Raw genomic sequence first — 9654 nt, 5'->3', positions numbered from 1 at the left:
GAGAAGAGGGGTCTGGATGATCGAAAAGGTCCGGAGTTAGGGGGGGGGGGAGATGTCTGGAGGGGTTGATGGGTTTAGAGGATGATGGAGAAGGTCCAGAGTGAGGGGTCTGAAGGATGATGGAGAAGGTCCAGAGTGAGGGGTCTGGAGGATGATGGAGGGATCTAGAGTGAGGGGAAGATGGGTCTGGAGGATGATGGAGAGGTCCAGAGTGAGGGGTCTGTAGGATGATGGAGGGGTCGATGGGTCTGGAGGATGATGGCGGGATCCAGAGTGAGGGGAAAAGGGGTCTGGAGGATGATGGAGGGATCCAGAGTGAGGGGAAAAGGGGTCTGGAGAAGGTCCAGAGTGAGGGGAAGAGGGGTCTGGAGGATGATGGAGAAGGTCCAGAGTGAGTGGAAGAGGGGTCTGGAGAAGGTCCAGAGTGAGGGGAAGGGGGTCTGGAGGATGATGGAGGGATCCAGAGTGAGGGGAAGAAGGGTCTGGAGGATGATGGAGGGATCCAGAGTGAGGGGAAGAGGGGTCTGGAGGATGATGGAGGGATCCAGAGTGAGGGGAAGAGGGGTCTGGAGGATGATGGAGGGATCCAGAGTGAGGGGAAGAGGGGTCTGGAGGATGATGGAGGGATCCAGAGTGAGGGGAAGAGGGGTCTGGAGGATGATGGAGGGATCCAGAGTGAGGGGAAGAAGGGTTTGTATGATGGAGAAGTTCCAGAGTGAGGGGAAGAGGGTCTGGAGGATGATAGAGGGGTCCTGAGTGAGGGGGAAGAGGGGTCTGGAGGATGATGGAGGGGTTCAGAGTGAGGGTAAGATGGGTCTGGAGGATGATGGAGAGGTCCAGAGTGAGGGGAAGAGGGGTCTGTGGGATGATGGAGGGGTCGATGGGTCTGGAGGATGATGGAGGGATCCAGAGGGAGGGGAAGAGGGGTCTGGAGGATGATGGAGGGATCCAGAGTGAGGGGAAGAGGGGTCTGGAGGATGATGGAGGGGTACAGAGTGAGGGGAAGAGGGGTCTGTAGGATGATGGAGAAGGTCCAGGTTGAGGGGAAGAGGGTTCTGGAGGATGATGGAGAGGTCCAGAGTGAGAGAAAGAGGGGTCTGTAGGATGATGGAGGGGTCGATGGGTCTAGAGGATGATGGAGAAGGTCCAGAGTGAGTGGAAGAGGGGTCTGGAGGATGATGGAGGGATCCAGGGTGAGGGGAAGATGGGTCTGGATAAGGTCCAGAGTGAGGGGAAGAGGGGTCTGGAGGATGATGGAAAAGGTTTAGGGTGAGGGGAAGATGGGTCTGGATAAGGTCCAGAGTGAGGGGAAGAGGGGTCTGGAGGATGATGGAAAAGGTCCAGGGTGAGGGGAAGATAGGGCTGGAGGATGATGAAGGTCCAGAGAGAGGGGTCTGGAGGATCATGAGGGTCCAGAGTGAGGGGAAGAGGGGGTCTGGAGTAGGGGTGGGCGATATGGCCTAAAATCTATATTGCAATATAATTTTAAGCATGTGCAATATATATCGCGATATATTGTTTTCTATATGGGGCCCCCTCCCCCCCATATAGAAAACAATATATCGCGATATATATTGCCATGGGGGGTTTAAACTTTTTTTTTTTTAACTTTTTATTTAATAATTATTAGCCTCCTTAAGGGCTAGAACCCTTGTCATATTCACCCTAATAGAGCTCTATTAGGGTGAATAGGACTTTACACTCTCCCTGCTGCCCTGTGCTTTGTGCACACAACAACAGGGAGCTGACCATGGCAGCCAGCCTCTCATGTGCCCCCCCAGCCCCTGATCCGCCCCCCAGCCTCTGATCAGCCCCCCAGCCTCTTTCTCTTATCAGCCCCCTCTGGTATCTCAAACCCCCCCCCTCCATCATTGGTGGCAGTGGGCAGTTCCGATCGGAGTCCCAGCAGTGTAATGCTGGGGCTCCGATCGGTTACCATGGCAGCCAGGACGCTACTGAAGTCCTGGCTGCCATGTTATGTTAGCTATAAGCATTAGCAATGCGCCGCACAGACAGACGAAGAAGCGGCCACGGCGCACGTGAGTATAATGCTGCTCACTAACATACCATGGCAGCCAGGACTTCAGTAGCGTGACTCCTGGCTGCCATGGTAACCGATCGGAGCCCCAGCATTACACTGCTGGGACTCCGATTGGAACTGCCCACTGCCACCAATGCAGAGACTGAAGAACATTCCCGGCACCCGACCTCCGACAGGATGCTGTGCTCTGCGCGATTAACCCCTCAACTGAGGGGTTAATTGCGGCGGATCGCAGCGTGCAGTCATAAGGGCCGGGATATGGCCGGCACATGAACGCTACATTGGTATCCTCCTACTGTGCCGGGTCAGGAGAACATGGTGCACGCCGAGAGCCCGATCATTCACTACCGCTCCGTGGTAGGTTTGGACGATATCGAAAATATTCAGACGATAACGATATTAAAAAATTTATCGCGATAACGATATATATCGCAATAAATACCCATTTTAAAGAAAAAACACAAGGAGACGTTATACTGTATGGGGGGCCACAAGGAGACATTATACTGTATGGGGGCAGCCACAAGGAGACGTTACACTGTATGGGGGCAGCCTCAAGGAGAGGTTAGACTGTATGGGGGCAGCCACAAGGAGACGTTACACTGTATGGGGGCAGCCACAAGGAGACGTTACACTGTATGGGGGCAGCCACAAGGAGACGTTATACTGTATGGGGGCCACAAGGAGACGTTATACTGTATGGGGGCAGCCACAAGGAGACGTTATACTTTATGGGGGCAGCCACAAGGAGACGTTATACTGTATGGGGGCAGCCACAAGGAGACGTTATACTGTATGGGGTCAGCCACAAGGAGACGTTACACTGTATGGGGGCAGCCACAAGGAGACGTTATACTGTATGGGGGCAGCCACAAGGAGACGTTATACTTTATGGGGGCAGCCACAAGGAGACGTTATACTGTGTGGGGGGCCACAAGGAGACATTATACTGTATGGGGGCAGCCTCAAGGAGAGGTTAGACTGTATGGGGGCAGCCACAAGGAGACGTTACACTGTATGGGGGCAGCCACAAGGAGACGTTACACTGTATGGGGGCAGCCACAAGGAGACGTTACACTGTATGGGGGCAGCCACAAGGAGACGTTATACTGTATGGGGGCAGCCACAAGGAGACGTTATACTGTATGGGGGCAGCCACAAGGAGACGTTATACTGTATGGGGGCAGCCACAAGGAGACGTTATACTGTATGGGGGCAGCCACAAGGAGACGTTATACTGTATGGGGGGCAGCCACAAGGAGACGTTACACTGTATGGGGGCAGCCACAAGGAGACGTTATACTGTATGGGGGCCACAAGGAGACGTTATACTGTATGGGGGCAGCCACAAGGAGGCGTTATACTGTATGGGGGGCAGCCACAAGGAGACGTTATACTGTATGGGGGCAGCCACAAGGAGCGTTATACTGTATGGGGGCAGCCACAAGGAGACGTTATACTGTATGGGGGCAGCCACAAGGAGGCGTTATACTGTATGGGGGCAGCCACAAGGAGACGTTATACTGTATGGGGGCAGCCACAAGGAGACGTTATACTGTATGAGGGCAGCCACAAGGAGACGTTATACTGTATGGGGGCAGCCACAAGGAGACGTTATACTGTATGGGGGGCAGCCACAAGGAGACGTTATACTGTATGGGGGGCAGCCACAAGGAGACGTTATACTGTATGGGGCAGCCACAAGGAGACGTTATACTGTATGGGGGCAGCCACAAGGAGGCGTTATACTGTATGGGGGGCAGCCACAAGGAGACGTTATACTGTATGGGGGCAGCCACAAGGAGGCGTTATACTGTATGGGGGGCAGCCACACGGAGACGTTATATTGTATGGGGGCAGCCACAAGGAGACGTTATACTGTATGGGGGCCACAAGGAGACGTTATACTGTATGGGGGCAGCCACAAGGAGACGTTATACTGTATGGGGGGCAGCCACAAGGAGACGTTATACTGTATGGGGGCAGCCACAAGGAGGCGTTATACTGTATGGGGGCAGCCACAAGGAGGCGTTATACTGTATGGGGGCCACAAGAAGACGTTATACTGTATGGGGGCAGCCACAAGGAGACGTTATACTGTATGGGGCAGCTACAAGGAGACGTTATACTGTATGGGGGCCACAAGAAGACGTTATACTGTATGGGGGCAGCCACAAGGAGACGTTATACTGTATGGGGGCAGCCACAAGGAGACGTTATACTGTATGGGGGCAGCCACAAGGAGACGTTACACTGTATGGGGGCAGCCACAAAGAGACATTATACTGTATGGGGGCAGCCACAAGGAGACGTTATACTGTATGGGGGCAGCCACAAGGAGGCGTTATACTGTATGGGGGCCACAAGAAGACGTTATACTGTATGGGGGCAGCCACAAGGAGACGTTATACTGTATGGGGCAGCTACAAGGAGACGTTATACTGTATGGGGGCCACAAGAAGACGTTATACTGTATGGGGGCAGCCACAAGGAGACGTTATACTGTATGGGGGCAGCCACAAGGAGACGTTATACTGTATGGGGGCAGCCACAAGGAGACGTTACACTGTATGGGGGCAGCCACAAAGAGACATTATACTGTATGGGGGCAGCCACAAGGAGACGTAACACTGTATGGGGGAAGCCACAAGGAGACGTTATACTGTATGGGGGCAGCCACAATGAGACGTTATACTGTATGGGGGCAGCCACAAGGAGACGTTATACTGTATGGGGGGCAGCCACAAGGAGACGTTATACTGTATGGGGGCAGCCACAAGGAGACGTTATACTGTATGGGGGCCACAAGAAGACGTTATACTGTATGGGGGCAGCCACAAGGAGACGTTATACTGTATGGGGGCAGCCACAAGGAGACGTTATACTGTATGGGGGGCAGCCACAAGGAGACGTTATACTGTATGGGGGCAGCCACAAGGAGACGTTATACTGTATGGGGCAGCCACAAGGAGACGTTATACTGTATGGGGGCCACAAGGAGACGTTATACTGTATGGGGGGCAGCCACAAGGAGACGTTATACTGTATGGGGGCAGCCACAAGGAGACGTTATACTGTATGGGGGCCACAAGAAGACGTTATACTGTATGGGGGCAGCCACAAGGAGACGTTATACTGTATGGGGGCAGCCACAATGAGACGTTATACTGTATGGGGGCAGCCACAAGGAGACGTTATACTGTATGGGGGGCAGCCACAAGGAGACGTTATACTGTATGGGGGCAGCCACAAGGAGACGTTATACTGTATGGGGGCCACAAGAAGACGTTATACTGTATGGGGGCAGCCACAAGGAGACGTTATACTGTATGGGGGCAGCCACAAGGAGACGTTATACTGTATGGGGGGCAGCCACAAGGAGACGTTATACTGTATGGGGGCAGCAACAAGGAGACGTTATACTGTATGGGGGCAGCCACAAGGACACGTTACACTGTATGGGGGGCCACAAGGAGACGTTATACTGTAAGGGGGGCCACAAGGAGCGCAGCTGCAAGGAGCCATTACACACAGTTATAATGGGGGCAGCCACAAGGAGACGTTATACTGTATGGGGGCAGCCACAAGGAGACGTTATACTGTATGGGGGCCACAAGAAGACGTTATACTGTATGGGGGCAGCCACAAGGAGACGTTATACTGTATGGGGGCAGCCACAATGAGACGTTATACTGTATGGGGGCAGCCACAAGGAGACGTTATACTGTATGGGGGGCAGCCACAAGGAGACGTTATACTGTATGGGGGCAGCCACAAGGAGACGTTATACTGTATGGGGGCCACAAGAAGACGTTATACTGTATGGGGGCAGCCACAAGGAGACGTTATACTGTATGGGGGCAGCCACAAGGAGACGTTATACTGTATGGGGGGCAGCCACAAGGAGACGTTATACTGTATGGGGGCAGCAACAAGGAGACGTTATACTGTATGGGGGCAGCCACAAGGACACGTTACACTGTATGGGGGGCCACAAGGAGACGTTATACTGTAAGGGGGGCCACAAGGAGCGCAGCTGCAAGGAGCCATTACACACAGTTATAATGGGGGCAGCCACAAGGAGACGTTATACTGTATGGGGGCCACAAGGAGACGTTATACTGTATGGGGGGCAGCCACAAGGAGACGTTATACTGTATGGGGGCCACAAGGAGGCGTTATACTGTATGGGGGCCACAAGAAGACGTTATACTGTATGGGGGCAGCCACAAGGAGACGTTATACTGTATGGGGCAGCTACAAGGAGACGTTATACTGTATGGGGGCCACAAGAAGACGTTATACTGTATGGGGGCAGCCACAAGGAGACGTTATACTGTATGGGGGCAGCCACAAGGAGACGTTATACTGTATGGGGGCAGCCACAAGGAGACGTTACACTGTATGGGGGCAGCCACAAAGAGACATTATACTGTATGGGGGCAGCCACAAGGAGACGTAACACTGTATGGGGGAAGCCACAAGGAGACGTTATACTGTATGGGGGCAGCCACAATGAGACGTTATACTGTATGGGGGCAGCCACAAGGAGACGTTATACTGTATGGGGGGCAGCCACAAGGAGACGTTATACTGTATGGGGGCAGCCACAAGGAGACGTTATACTGTATGGGGGCCACAAGAAGACGTTATACTGTATGGGGGCAGCCACAAGGAGACGTTATACTGTATGGGGGCAGCCACAAGGAGACGTTATACTGTATGGGGGGCAGCCACAAGGAGACGTTATACTGTATGGGGGCAGCCACAAGGAGACGTTATACTGTATGGGGCAGCCACAAGGAGACGTTATACTGTATGGGGGCCACAAGGAGACGTTATACTGTATGGGGGGCAGCCACAAGGAGACGTTATACTGTATGGGGGCAGCCACAAGGAGACGTTATACTGTATGGGGGCCACAAGAAGACGTTATACTGTATGGGGGCAGCCACAAGGAGACGTTATACTGTATGGGGGCAGCCACAATGAGACGTTATACTGTATGGGGGCAGCCACAAGGAGACGTTATACTGTATGGGGGGCAGCCACAAGGAGACGTTATACTGTATGGGGGCAGCCACAAGGAGACGTTATACTGTATGGGGGCCACAAGAAGACGTTATACTGTATGGGGGCAGCCACAAGGAGACGTTATACTGTATGGGGGCAGCCACAAGGAGACGTTATACTGTATGGGGGGCAGCCACAAGGAGACGTTATACTGTATGGGGGCAGCAACAAGGAGACGTTATACTGTATGGGGGCAGCCACAAGGACACGTTACACTGTATGGGGGGCCACAAGGAGACGTTATACTGTAAGGGGGGCCACAAGGAGCGCAGCTGCAAGGAGCCATTACACACAGTTATAATGGGGGCAGCCACAAGGAGACGTTATACTGTATGGGGGCCACAAGGAGACGTTATACTGTATGGGGGGCAGCCACAAGGAGACGTTATACTGTATGGGGGCCACAAGGAGACGTTATACTGTATGGGGCAGCCACAAGGAGACGTTATACTGTATAGGGGCAGCCACAAGGAGACGTTATACTGTATGGGGGCAGCAACAAGGAGACGTTATACTGTATGGGGGCAGCCACAAGGACACGTTACACTGTATGGGGGGCCACAAGGAGACGTTATACTGTAAGGGGGGCCACAAGGAGCGCAGCTGCAAGGAGCCATTACACACAGTTATAATGGGGGCAGCTGCTCCTGCAGGCTGCAGCCCCCCCATGTCTTATGGCTACCTGTGTGACTGTGACTTAAGCTGTCACCGGTGACCTGTCTGCCCAGTGTGCCCACCATAATTCCTTCTTGTTGGTCAACCGTCATGCTCATCATGTCATGGGGGAGCCGGGAGGTACTGGAGGGAGACAGGAGTCGAGGGACTCATGATGGCTCACTGCGGAGCATGCAGCTAGTGGCACTGGCAGGCGCAGGCATGAAGGACCGACTGAGTTGGCCTGGGCCAAGTCCAAGACATATAACTGGGGTAATAGGCAGAAGTGGACAGTGACATTACACCGTCCGGCAGCTGTGATATAGGGTCGACTCTCTTCTCTGGGAGTCGGACGGAGTGTGGGTTCTTCTCTGACTGACTTTCCGGGCTGTAGTCTGTATGTACTGCGCTCAGCGCTGCTCTAGTCTCGGCCTGGTGGCGTCACCTGATTCGTTAGACGTCGGTCGGTGGGCCGAGTCGGAGACAGCGCATTCCGAACAAGCAGGAGGAGCCGCTGGTAGATATAGATAATGATGGGTGAGGGCAGCGCAGCGGTGCCGCAGACTCTGTTTTTAAAGCTATGACGTAATGAAATATACAGCGGTATTAGGATATCGCCGTTTCTTTAATACCGCGGTATATCGAAAAAACGGTATATCGCCCAACCCTACTCCGTGGTCATATCGCGGTCCGGCTATATGCACAAAATCCATATCGTGGCACAAATTTATATCGCCCACCCCTAGTCTGGAGGATGATGGAGGGGTCCAGAGTGAGGGGAAGATGGGTCTGGAGGATGATGGAGGGGTCCAGAGTGAGGGGAAGATGGGTCTGGAGGATGATGGAGAGGTCCAGAGTGAGGGGTCTGTAGGATGATGGAGGGGTCGATGGGTCTAGAGGATGATGAAGGTCCACAGTGAGGAGAAGAGGGGTCTGGAGGATGATGGAGGGATCCAGGGTAAAGGAAAAGAGGGGTCTGGAGGATGATGGAGGGGTCGATGGGTCTAGAGGATGATGGAGACGGTCCAGAGTGAGTGGAAGAGGGGTCTGGAGGATGATGGAGGGATCCAGAGTATGGGGAAAAGGGGTCTGGAGAAGGTCCAGAGTGAGGGGAAGAGGGGTCTGGAGGATGATTGAGAAGGTCCAGAGTGAGGGGAAGAGGGGTCTGAAGGATGATTGAGAAGGTCCAGAGTGAGGGGAAGAGGGGTCTGGAGGATGTTGGAGAAGGTCCAGAGTGAGGGGAAGGGGGTCTGGAGGATGATGGAGGGATCCAGAGTGAGGGGAAGAAGGGTCTGGAGGATGATGGAGGGATCCAGAGTGAGGGGAAGAGGGGTTTGGAGGATGATGGAGGGATCCAGAGTGAGGGGAAGAAGGGTTTGTATGATGGAGAAGGTCCAGAGTGAGGGGAAGAGGGGTCTGGAGGATGATGGAGAGGTCCAGAGTGAGGGGAAGAGGGGTCTGTGGGATGATGGAGGGGTCAATGGGTCTAGAGGATGATGGAGGGATCCAGAGTGAGGGGAAGAGGGGTCTGTAGGATGATGGAGAAGGTCCAGGTTGAGGGGAAGAGGGTTCTGGAGGATGATGGAGAGGTCCAGAGTGAGGGAAAGGGGTCTGTAGGATGATGGAGGGGTCGATGGGTCTAGAGGATGATGGAGAAGGTCCAGAGTGAGTGGAAGAGGGGTCTGGAGGATGATGGAGGGATCCAGAGTGAGGGGAAGATGGGTCTGGATAAGGTCCAGAGTGAGGGGAAGAGGGGTCTGGAGGATGATGGAAAAGGTCCAGGGTGAGGGGAAGATGGGTCTGGAGAATGATGAAGGTCCAGAGAGAGGGGTCTGGAGGATGATGAAGGTCCAGAGAGAGGGGTAGAGGGGTCTGGAGGATAATGA

The sequence above is a fragment of the Bufo gargarizans genome, chromosome 2 (genome assembly GCF_014858855.1).
Source record: "Bufo gargarizans isolate SCDJY-AF-19 chromosome 2, ASM1485885v1, whole genome shotgun sequence".
NCBI lineage: Eukaryota > Metazoa > Chordata > Amphibia > Anura > Bufonidae > Bufo > Bufo gargarizans.
This window is presented reverse-complemented; position numbering follows the sequence as displayed.